The sequence below is a fragment of the Lissotriton helveticus genome, chromosome 5_1, assembly GCF_964261635.1.
Source record: "Lissotriton helveticus chromosome 5_1, aLisHel1.1, whole genome shotgun sequence".
NCBI lineage: Eukaryota > Metazoa > Chordata > Amphibia > Caudata > Salamandridae > Lissotriton > Lissotriton helveticus.
In genome coordinates, this window is record NC_136065.1 from 269,801,902 (window position 1) to 269,813,783 (window position 11,882).

Genomic DNA, 11,882 nt, shown 5'->3' on the forward strand with positions numbered 1-11,882 from the left:
CTTCTCCTCTCTGCCTTGCACCCTTCTCCCCTCCGCCTTGCACCCTTCTCCCCCTCGTCCTTGCACCCTTCTCTACCTTGCACCCTTCTCCACTCTGCCTTGCTCCCTTCTCCCTGCGTCTTGTACCCTTCTCCTCTCTGCCATGCACCATTCTCCCCTCTGACTTGCACCCTTCTCCTCTCTGCCTTGCACCCTTCTCCCTTCTGCCATGCACCCTTCTCCCCTCCGCCTTGCACCCTTCTCCCCTCAGCCTTGCACCCTTATCCTCTCTGCTTTGCACCCTTCTCCCCTCTGCATTACAACCCTCTTCCCTCCGCCTTGCACTCTTCTCTACCTTGCACCCTTCTCCTCTCTTCCTTGCACCCTTCTCCCCCCTGCCTTGCACCCTTCTCGGCCACCCCCTTGCAGCCTTCCCACCAAATGGAGAGGGCTGCCACCTGGAACAATGGCACCATTTTAAAAGCATGATTGACTAGGGCCGGCCCTGACTGGGCCCAAACCGGGTGCACTGGCGATCGGGGGGGGCAAGTGCCCCTCCTTGCCCTCTCCTGCGGACGCCCATGGTGATGAGTGAGAGTATATTACAGGCATTTTGCAGATGAATGTTGTGTTTATGTTTCATGCAACACTCATATAAAAGTTTATTTTATATCATAACATAACAGGATCTCATATGCAATAAACAGAATGGTGCCAGATAATATTTGCAGTAATATTAATAAGCTGCTGCTATATTGCAATGTTGAGAATTTGGGCGTGTGCCTGTGCACAGTCAGTGACCTGACCAAAGAGGGCAAGAAAGAGATGAAAATGAAAAATAAATTCAAAGCTGTACAGAACAGGGGCCCCCAAATATGTGTGGCCCAGGACCCCAAAATGCTTAAGATGTCCTTGGCTGGGAGGTATTGGAAGCAGGGGTGTAATTGGTGCATGGGGGCCCCCAGTCTTCCCTACACTCGAAGGGGCCTGAGACCCCCTCTGCCCCACACTGAAGAGAGTGCTGAAGCACAGGCCTGAGCAAGGCACACCAGTTCTATTAAGCTGCAGCCATTCTTTGGGCAGGTAGCAGAGTTCTGAAGATCTTGCACACAAAAAAGAAACAGTTGCAATTAATAGCTTTTGTTTCTTGCTTGTGTACAGAGGCCTGGAACTTGGAAAGAAGGGCACCCCAGGATTTATCTGTGAATCAGAGTGCTGGAGTGCAGAAAGAAACAGTCTAGAGAGCAGCAACAAGGAAAAAGTCAAACGGAGGTTCAAAGGAAGAAGAAATGCTGTGAGGGAGAGACAAATGATAGAACTCTGTGTGTGAATGTGAATACTTAATGCCCCCCCCCCCCATGGTGCAGGAGGCCCCCTGGGATCCCTTAGTCATGCACCTTGCTTGTCCTGATATTTAGCAACTTGCTCTGTTCTTTGTGCAGAAAAAGTGCAATAGGTTGCCACTGCTCTGAAGAAATGTAAGTAACACTTTATTGTTACATTTTAGGAAGCCACTGATTCTACCGGAAGCCAGGCCAGTGTTTTGTTAGTTGCAGGAGTGGTTGGAGGGCTCTTGCAGAAGGCCTGGATGGATGACTAAAGCAGGATTCAGTGATTGTCTGTGGACCCTCCACATCCAGCCTGCACACTCAGTAAGAGTCCATTATCAGAGTCAGACTACAGAGGTGGCAAGCAGCAAAGAGCAACAGGGTCTCATGCGTCCTGCATCAGCCTTCTCCCGGCCATGCTGGCATCCTTCAGCTGCTGAAGGGCTGTGATTCCCCGGGATTAAAGAAGTAGTGAGGCTAGCGACAGACCAACTGGGATCACCCAAAGAGGTGAGTCCATCAACAGCCCTTTTCTTTCTACCTTGATGTGTAATAAAGGGAGGCATGGAGTAACTGGCAGGCCCTGGGGGTACTGGGCCGATACCATAGCATTCATTATGGCTCACCACCTGGTCACACCTCAGAAGCCCCCACTGGGGCCCCTGCAAGTACTGAACAAAGGCAACTGTTTTAATAATGCCTGACAGCGGATGGAATCAGGGTATGAGTGACTCCTTGCATTGCTTGGTCTGGCTTTTCAGAGGTAGGTTCTGCTGCCTGCGTCTCTCCCCCCCCCCCAAAAGTGAGATCTGACCAAGTAAATGCACTTGCTTTAGGATTTACAACCTCAAGCAGAATTACATTCACCGCAGATGTGGATTGCACATGTTGCTCTGGGTTGGGGACGAGAGCCAAGCCAGGCTCAGATCCGGTGACTTTGGCAGTGGCGCTGTCGGCTCAGACTGTCAGTGTCTAGGTATTGTAGCCGGGTGGCCCTATGGCTCAGAGGCCTGGCCTGCAGCTCCATCCCAATGATCCTCTGAATAGTGGACATTGCTCCTTTTACATGCATGTTTTTCCTCCATGAATATTGAAAGCTGGGTGAGAAAGATGGGACAGCTTTTCTGTTTTTCAAACTGCACTAAAATGAGTGGACTGCATTTCCTTAAAATGTATGTTTTTCGTGTTGTAGGAAAGTACTGAAAACTTGTGTAAAAGCTCCCAGAGCTCTGCTACTCGAAATAAAGCCAACAGTCACGCTGCATTCAATGTAATTATTCCTTGTGTCTTCCCATCACCTTTTAAATCTCTATCCCCAACACAAGATCCCTCTTTTTCCCTGGTTGCCTCACTTTTTATTCTGTGGGTTACTTGATCTCCGTTATCTCCTAACGTGTACTTTTCATCCTGATTTCTTTCCTCCCCTCTCTCTAGCTGCTACTATGATGTACTGTTCTTCTGTGGTTCTTCCATATAGTTCCCTTCGTGCAATGTGAGGGACCCTCATTTCAGGTAATCTTACTCTCTAGACAGCTTCTGCTCAGAGGTGGTCATTCTTGACTCTCCATACCCCCATTCTCTTTCTAGTTCTTTTGTTTTTTTCTCTGTTTTTCGCTATCTTGTTTTCTTCTCTTTCCCATAAATGTCCCTCCTTTTTACCCTTACCTCTCTGACCTATTTCTCTCACTCATTCATTTATCTCTTTGCCAACTATCCCGACTTTCTAAGTAGTCTTTCTCTCTCTTTATACCTAACTCTTTCACTTACTCTCTCGTACACATTATTTAAGAGTGTTCCTTCATTACTCACTAACTGTCTCCCACTTTTTGTAATGACTGTCCTTCTCGATCTCCTTTTCCTTATCTTTCCTTGACTGTATCATCTTGCATCCTCTTTCAGTCTCTCTTTCCTCTTATACATCCATTATTGCCTGCTGTCTCGCGCTATTTGACCGATCTTATTTTCTTGCTGCTTCTTTCCTCCTGTATTGTTTCTCGTCAATGACGGTCACTCTCTCCTGGCAGTCTCCACCTCCTACAGCAGCCTCCTCTTTTTTAAAGTCTTTGGTCTAACTATGATTCTAACTCATGCTCGGCAATACATCTTTCATTAGGTTACCTTGATTGTTAATTTTAGTTCCCCCCCCCCGCACTATTCCCTTGTATTAGTTCCTTGGGTCACCTGATTGGTGTGTGGAGCGTTGTGGAATAAAAGAGTGTGCCAGTTAACTGTCACTGTGCTTAATGGCAGGGGCATAAGAATAGCCTCGCAGCCCCTACAGTGCAGGAGGCCCTGAGCTCCAGGGGCCCCCCTCTGGAACTGTGCACGTGCAGTGGGCCCCTGCTCTGAGACAGGCCCAGACTGGCAGTACTAGGGTTTTCCTGGGGGCGGTTTTGTTACGGGGGCGATTTTCTTATTGGGGTTCTATATTACATCAAGCCACCTGACCCATCCAAGGTGTTTGGCGCGGCCTAAATGCCAGCTTTAGAAGTAGCAGCACTGGGGTTAAATTAAACGCTGTTCTTCCTCTTCTATTTCTGTTATATTGTACTAGCTTGTATTATGCTAGCCTGTGTCCCTTTACTTATGATGTACCTGCATTCTACCCGTGAGGTCATCATGCAGTAGGCAGTGATAGTTTGACCAGCTGCGTCTGGTAGGGATCGTTCTGTGTTTCTCCTGACAATAAAGATTCATCCAGAAATCAAGGAACCTCAATCTTGTTATTCATAACATTTTTTGGCGACGCTCAGACGCAGTGGAAGTGGTGGAGCTGGAGATACATCAACACAGGATAACGAATTCGGCGTGCAATTTAAAGAAGAGGAATGAAATAGAATAAATTGAATGTGAAACAAAGAAGATGCTCAGCAACAACAATCGTGAGTAATTTTAAGTGCTCTAATAGTGGGAGTATTGTCTATGTGCGATTGGCAAAAAGAAAAAAGCTTGGAGAGAAACGAAAGCATCAAGCAATGTTTAAATTGTGAAAATTCCAAGCTGTTCGGCTCGGCTATCGCATGAAATGAAAACTGACAAAGACTGTTTATTTATGTTAGCGGGAGTGTAAGAAGAATTATTACAGTGGAATAATCATTTGGAAACTATCAATTTGATAAAAGCAAGGACTGTCCTGACATTACATAAACGGCGCAACATAGAACATTCAGAACTGCGCGCGCAAATGGAATGAAAGATGCACATTGTGAGCCCGAGAATAAGCTGAAAGCGGGTATCGCATACTCTCATTATCGACTGAATGTTTTTCAAAGACAATTCGAAGACCTATTAGGCCTCGGATAAATCGTATGTCATCTCGGTCTAATGAGAAATATCCCACATTAGATAGAGTGTAATAAATTACTCACGAAGTTGCTGAATGAAGCTGATGTTTCCAGCATGGATGCGTGCTAAGAAAAAAGAAAAAGAAGAGAATTTATCATTAGGTAAGAATGATAAGTGTTTTATCAATGTTGGTGATAAGGTTAAGGTTAAACCTGGCCTCAACACTAATTTTCTGAATAAGTTCAGAGGCCCGTTCCAAGTAAAAGCTGTTGGTGGGAATTGGGTGAGATTGATTAATGGACAGACCTGGAATTTGAGGCGGGTTGCTCTTTACCAAAGAAAGAATGGAAGATGCAAGTTTGATATGGAGGGAGATTGTGAAAAGATGGGTGTGTCACCTTGGATGATGATGGATGATGAAGAATTTTGTGGAAATAGTGACACTGCGGGACAAAAGGGGGATGTTTTAGATCGGGAGGTGATACAAAGTGATGACGGAAGGAGAGGAGATGAGTTAGTTGTATCTTCTCGTGTTTTGAGACAGGTTGGGGAAAGGAGAGCTCCTCAGTATCTTAAAGACTTCTCAGTGTCTGTTTGATTTTTTATTTTTTTTTATTTTTTCCTACTTTTGTTCTTTTCTTTTGAACGGGTTTTCTTTTAGTGTAAGATGGGGAGATACGTTATATTGTACTAGCTTGTATTATGCTAGCCTGTGTCACTTTACTTATGATGAACCTGCATTCTACCCGTGAGGTCATCATGCAGTAGGCAGTGACAGTTTGACCAGCTGCGTCTGGTAGGGATCGTTCTGTGTTTCTCCTGACAATAAAGATTCATCCAGAAATCAAGGAACCTCAATCTTGTTATTCATAACAATTTCCAAGTCAGTCATCAGGGAAATAAAAGAAAGACAACGTCGCTCTGCTCTTACTCACAAGACAGCAGATGGCACAGCCTGTAGGGGAGCGGAGTGCCAGTCTTATCCTGAAAAAGGTCATTGGATTGTTGGATTTGCAGGATGAAAGTTGTTTAGTAGGCTGCCTCAGTAGAAGTTCTTGAGTCGGGCTTAGTGAATGAGCATGCACTGCAAGGCAAGGGTGAGCAGCCGGGCCCTGTGTCATCATAACAGCAAAAGGTCAGCAGTCCCAGTTACTTATATGGAGGAGTTTAGCGCGCATCCGCACCAAGTTAGACCGGTTAAGCATTACAAGCACATTTTTAAGGCCGGGAGAGAACTCAGATGCAGCCTAATCACCTGCAGTTTCCTCCTTGAAATATAAATTAAACATGCTAATATGTACATCATTGTTCGTCGGAGCCCACACAAAGTCAGCCGGCGTCTTATGTTGTTTCAGCAGTTGGCATGCGCGCTTCTTCCAGAAAGGCTTCATGCCTTTCAGGATAATAAAAGAGACTTGCTTCAAAGGGTGGCAGTTTGGAGGAAGTTGTCTTAGTATGTTTTACTTTTTAAGTAACATTATTGTGTCATAGGCCATAACATTCAGCTGAATACAGATTCAGATGAAACCACTATTCAATGAGTGCAACGTGCACTGTATGAGTTGGATGTATTTGCTATTTCAGCCACTGATGTGTGCCTTTAGTGGTTGGAGCCTGTCTGCTACATCCTTTTACTGATCTGGCACTGGTTGGATTATCTAACTGTATTTTCTATAGCTAAGGTGGATGATGAACCTGATGTCCCTGCTTCTGCACTTCTGCTGCTCTTCTGTACACTATGAGACCATGAGCATTAATCCGAAACCCAAACGCACTATAACCAAGTGCCACGCCAGTGTTGAATGCCCAGTGTTAAGTAGCCGACTCCTGTGAACCAGTCAGCCTGTCCATGACAAGTCTCTGCGACACTGCTCTCCTGCCTTTCCACACCCCACGCCCTCAGCACCTTTACTAATTGTTATCTGCCTTCGTCAGACTGCCCTGTAGTGCACACACTTCGAATAATTTGTACTGGAAAAATTATTTTTTTAACAAAACTGTGTACATTGTTATGATGAAATAAAAAAAACTTTACAACGTAGACACGTCTTTCAAGATAGATCCCTGCTCCCCTCTTTGACTCTGAAATGAATAAACAGACTTAGATTACACAAAAAGAGTGTATCTCGTGGCAGAAAAGCACCTCCAGCACTTTCCACTAACTTTTGTGCTACCACCTTCACTACGTACTTTTTTATTGACTTGAGCTGCACTCCCCTGGTGCAGACTCGTTTTTCAAATGTCCATGCATCTTATTTTTAGCCTGGGTTTTCTGTGCATCTGTCCATGGTGGTCATTTGGCACTGTAGCCGATTTGCTTTTAGATCTGTCAGCTCTAAAATCTACACTTGTTAAAATTCAGCAGCCACTTGAAATACAAAGCTTCTCTTGCTACTTTTTCTTTCTGTGCCTCCTCAGAAAGAAATGCAAATGTCGAGTCTCTCAGGAGTGTTCAACATAGGTCTAGGAGAACTGGATCCATGCAAGATATTTAGCTATCCATGCGCTATGTAAACAAATGCAATTTAGAGTCATTTTATGTGGATGTCTTCTATTTGGATATCCTAAATATTTGGCAAGGGTCCGGCCCTCCTGGACCTACCTTGGTTGCCCCTGTATTTTCTACTGCAAACACAACAATGATGGACAGAATGTGGATCAATGTCACACATTCACCCCAGTCCAAAGATCTGGGCCCAAATCCATAGTTTTTCCACTCCACACCACCCTGGGTTAGACAATGGCGATATGCAAATCAGCGCTGATCCTGTGCCCCAATGGAACAGTCCAGTCCGAACTACAAAAGCCATGTCCTTCCCAGAACGGAAACAAGCATCCGAGGACCGGCCCGGTTTCGAGGTAACACCTCTCTTCAGCCCGGCTAGCTTGATTCCAGTGGTGTGGAGTGCCTGGGACTCACGTCTGAGCATCCCCAGTACACTTAGAGCGGTAACTGCAAACACAACAATGATGGACAGAATGTGGATCAATGTCACACATTCACCCCAGTCCAAAGATCTGGGCCCAAATCCATCGTTTTTCCACTCCACACCACCCTGGGTTAGACAATGGCGATATGCAAATCAGCGCTGACCCTGTGCCCCATGGGAACAGTCCAGTCCGAACTACAAAAGCCATGTCCTTCCCAGAACGGAAACAAGCATCCGAGGACCGGCCCGGTTTCGAGGTAACACCTCTCTTCAGCCCGGCTAGCTTGATTCCAGTGGTGTGGAGTGCCTGGGACTCACGTCTGAGCATCCCCAGTACACTTAGAGCGGTAACTGCAAACACAACAATGATGGACAGAATGTGGATCAATGTCACACATTCACCCCAGTCCAAAGATCTGGGCCCAAATCCATCGTTTTTCCACTCCACACCACCCTGGGTTAGACAATGGCGATATGCAAATCAGCGCTGACCCTGTGCCCCATGGGAACAGTCCAGTCCGAACTACAAAAGCCATGTCCTTCCCAGAACGGAAACAAGCATTCGAGGACCGGCCCGGTTTCGAAGTAACACCTCTCTTCAGCCCGGCTAGCTTGATTCCAGTGGTGTGGAGTGCCTGGGACTCACGTCTGAGCATCCCCAGTACACTTAGAGCAGTAACTACAAACACAACAATGATGGACAGAATGTGGATCAATGTCACACATTCACCCCAGTCCAAAGATCTGGGCCCAAATCCATCGTTTTTCCACTCCACACCACCCTGGGTTAGACAATGGCGATATGCAAATCAGCGCTGACCATGTGCCCCATGGGAACAGTCCAGTCCGAACTACAAAAGCCATGCCCTTCCCAGAACGGAAACAAGCATCCGAGGACCGGCCCGGTTTCGAGGTAACACCTCTCTTCAGCCCGGCTAGCTTGATTCCAGTGGTGTGGAGTGCCTGGGACTCACGTCTGAGCATCCCCAGTACACTTAGAGCGGTAACTGCAAACACAACAATGATGGACAGAATGTGGATCAATGTCACACATTCACCCCAGTCCAAAGATCTGGGCCCAAATCCATCGTTTTTCCACTCCACACCACCCTGGGTTAGACAATGGCGATATGCAAATCAGCACTGACCCTGTGCCCCATGGGAACAGTCCAGTCCGAACTACAAAAGCCATGTCCTTCCCAGAACGGAAACAAGCATCCGAGGACCGGCCCGGTTTCGAGGTAACACCTCTCTTCAGCCCGGCTAGCTTGATTCCAGTGGTGTGGAGTGCCTGGGACTCACGTCTGAGCATCCCCAGTACACTTAGAGCGGTAACTGCAAACACAACAATGATGGACAGAATGTGGATCAATGTCACACATTCACCCCAGTCCAAAGATCTGGCCCCAAATCCATCGTTTTTCCACTCCACACCACCCTGGGTTAGACAACGGCGATATGCAAATCAGCACTGACCCTGTGCCCCATGGGAACAGTCCAGTCCGAACTACAAAAGCCATGTCCTTCCCAGAACGGAAACAAGCATCCGAGGACCGGCCCGGTTTCGAGGTAACACCTCTCTTCAGCCCGGCTAGCTTGATTCCAGTGGTGTGGAGTGCCTGGGACTCACGTCTGAGCATCCCCAGTACACTTAGAGCGGTAACTGCAAACACAACAATGATGGACAGAATGTGGATCAATGTCACACATTCACCCCAGTCCAAAGATCTGGGCCCAAATCCATTGTTTTTCCACTCCACACCACCCTGGGTTAGACAATGGCAATATGCAAATCAGCGCTGACCCTGTGCCCCATGGGAACAGTCCAGTCCGAACTACAAAAGCCATGTCCTTCCCAGAACGGAAACAAGCATCCGAGGACCGGCCCGGTTTCGAGGTAACACCTCTATTCAGCCCGGCTAGCTTGATTCCAGTGGTGTGGAGTGCCTGGGACTCACGTCTGAGCATCCCCAGTACACTTAGAGCGGTAACTGCAAACACAACAATGATGGACAGAATGTGGATCAATGTCACACATTCACCCCAGTCCAAAGATCTGGGCCCAAATCCATCGTTTTTCCACTCCACACCACCCTGGGTTAGACAATGGCGATATGCAAATCAGCGCTGACCCTGTGCCCCATGGGAACAGTCCAGTCCGAACTACAAAAGCCATGTCCTTCTCAGAACGGAAATAAGCATCCGAGGTCCGGATCGCCATTGTCTAACCCAGGGTGGTGTGGAGTGGAAAAACGATGGATTTGGGCCCAGATCTTTGGACTGGGGTGAATGTGTGACATTGATCCACATTCTGTCCATCATTGTTGTGTTTGCAGTTACCGCTCTAAGTGTACTGGGGATGCTCAGACGTGAGTCCCAGGCACTCCACACCACTGGAATCAAGCTAGCCGGGCTGAAGAGAGGTGTTACCTCGAAACCGGGCCGGTCCTCGGATGCTTGTTTCCGTTCTGGGAAGGACATGGCTTTTGTAGTTCGGACTGGACTGTTCCCATGGGGCACAGGGTCAGCGCTGATTTGCATATCGCCATTGTCTAACCCAGGGTGGTGTGGAGTGGAAAAACGATGGATTTGGGCCCAGATCTTTGGACTGGGGTGAATGTGTGACATTGATCCACATTCTGTCCATCATTGTTGTGTTTGCAGTTACCGCTCTAAGTGTACTGGGGATGCTCAGACGTGAGTCCCAGGCACTCCACACCACTGGAATCAAGCTAGCCGGGCTGAAGAGAGGTGTTACCTCGAAACCGGTCCGGTCCTCGCATGCTTGTTTCCGTTCTGGGAAGGACATGGCTTTTGTAGTTCGGACTGGACTGTTCCCATGGGGCACAGGGTCAGCGCTGATTTGCATATCGCCATTGTCTAACCCAGGGTGGTGTGGAGTGGAAAAACGATGGATTTGGGCCCAGATCTTTGGACTGGGGTGAATGTGTGACATTGATCCACATTCTGTCCATCATTGTTGTGTTTGCAGTTACCGCTCTAAGTGTACTGGGGATGCTCAGACGTGAGTCCCAGGCACTCCACACCACTGGAATCAAGCTAGCCGGGCTGAAGGGAGGTGTTACCTCGAAACCGGTCCGGTCCTCGGATGCTTGTTTCCGTTCTGGGAAGGACATGGCTTTTGTAGTTCGGACTGGACTGTTCCCATGGGGCACAGGGTCAGCGCTGATTTGCATATCGCCATTGTCTAACCCAGGGTGGTGTGGAGTGGAAAAACGATGGATTTGGGCCCAGATCTTTGGACTGGGGTGAATGTGTGACATTGATCCACATTCTGTCCATCATTGTTGTGTTTGCAGTTACCGCTCTAAGTGTACTGGGGATGCTCAGACGTGAGTCCCAGGCACTCCACACCACTGGAATCAAGCTAGCCGGGCTGAAGAGAGGTGTTACCTCGAAACCGGTCCGGTCCTCGGATGCTTGTTTCCGTTCTGGGAAGGACATGGCTTCTGTAGTTCGGACTGGACTGTTCCCATGGGGCACAGGGTCAGCGCTGATTTGCATATCGCCATTGTCTAACCCAGGGTGGTGTGGAGTGGAAAAACGATGGATTTGGGCCCAGATCTTTGGACTGGGGTGAATGTGTGACATTGATCCACATTCTGTCCATCATTGTTGTGTTTGCAGTTACCGCTCTAAGTGTACTGGGGATGCTCAGACGTGAGTCCCAGGCACTCCACACCACTGGAATCAAGCTAGCCGGGCTGAAGAGAGGTGTTACCTCGAAACCGGTCCGGTCCTCGGATGCTTGTTTCCGTTCTGGGAAGGACATGGCTTTTGTAGTTCGGACTGGACTGTTCCCATGGGGCACAGGGTCAGCGCTGATTTGCATATCGCCATTGTCTAACCCAGGGTGGTGTGGAGTGGAAAAACGATGGATTTGGGCCCAGATCTTTGGACTGGGGTGAATGTGTGACATTGATCCACATTCTGTCCATCATTGTTGTGTTTGCAGTTACCGCTCTAAGTGTACTGGGGATGCTCAGACGTGAGTCCCAGGCACTCCACACCACTGGAATCAAGCTAGCCGGGCTGAAGAGAGGTGTTACCTCGAAACCGGTCCGGTCCTCGGATGCTTGTTTCCGTTCTGGGAAGGACATGGCTTTTGTAGTTCGGACTGGACTGTTCCCATGGGGCACAGGGTCAGCGCTGATTTGCATATCGCCATTGTCTAACCCAGGGTGGTGTGGAGTGGAAAAACGATGGATTTGGGCCCAGATCTTTGGACTGGGGTGAATGTGTGACATTGATCCACATTTTGTCCATCATTGTTGTGTTTGCAGTTACCGCTCTAAGTGTACTGGGGATGCTCAGACGTGAGTCCCAGGCACTCCACACC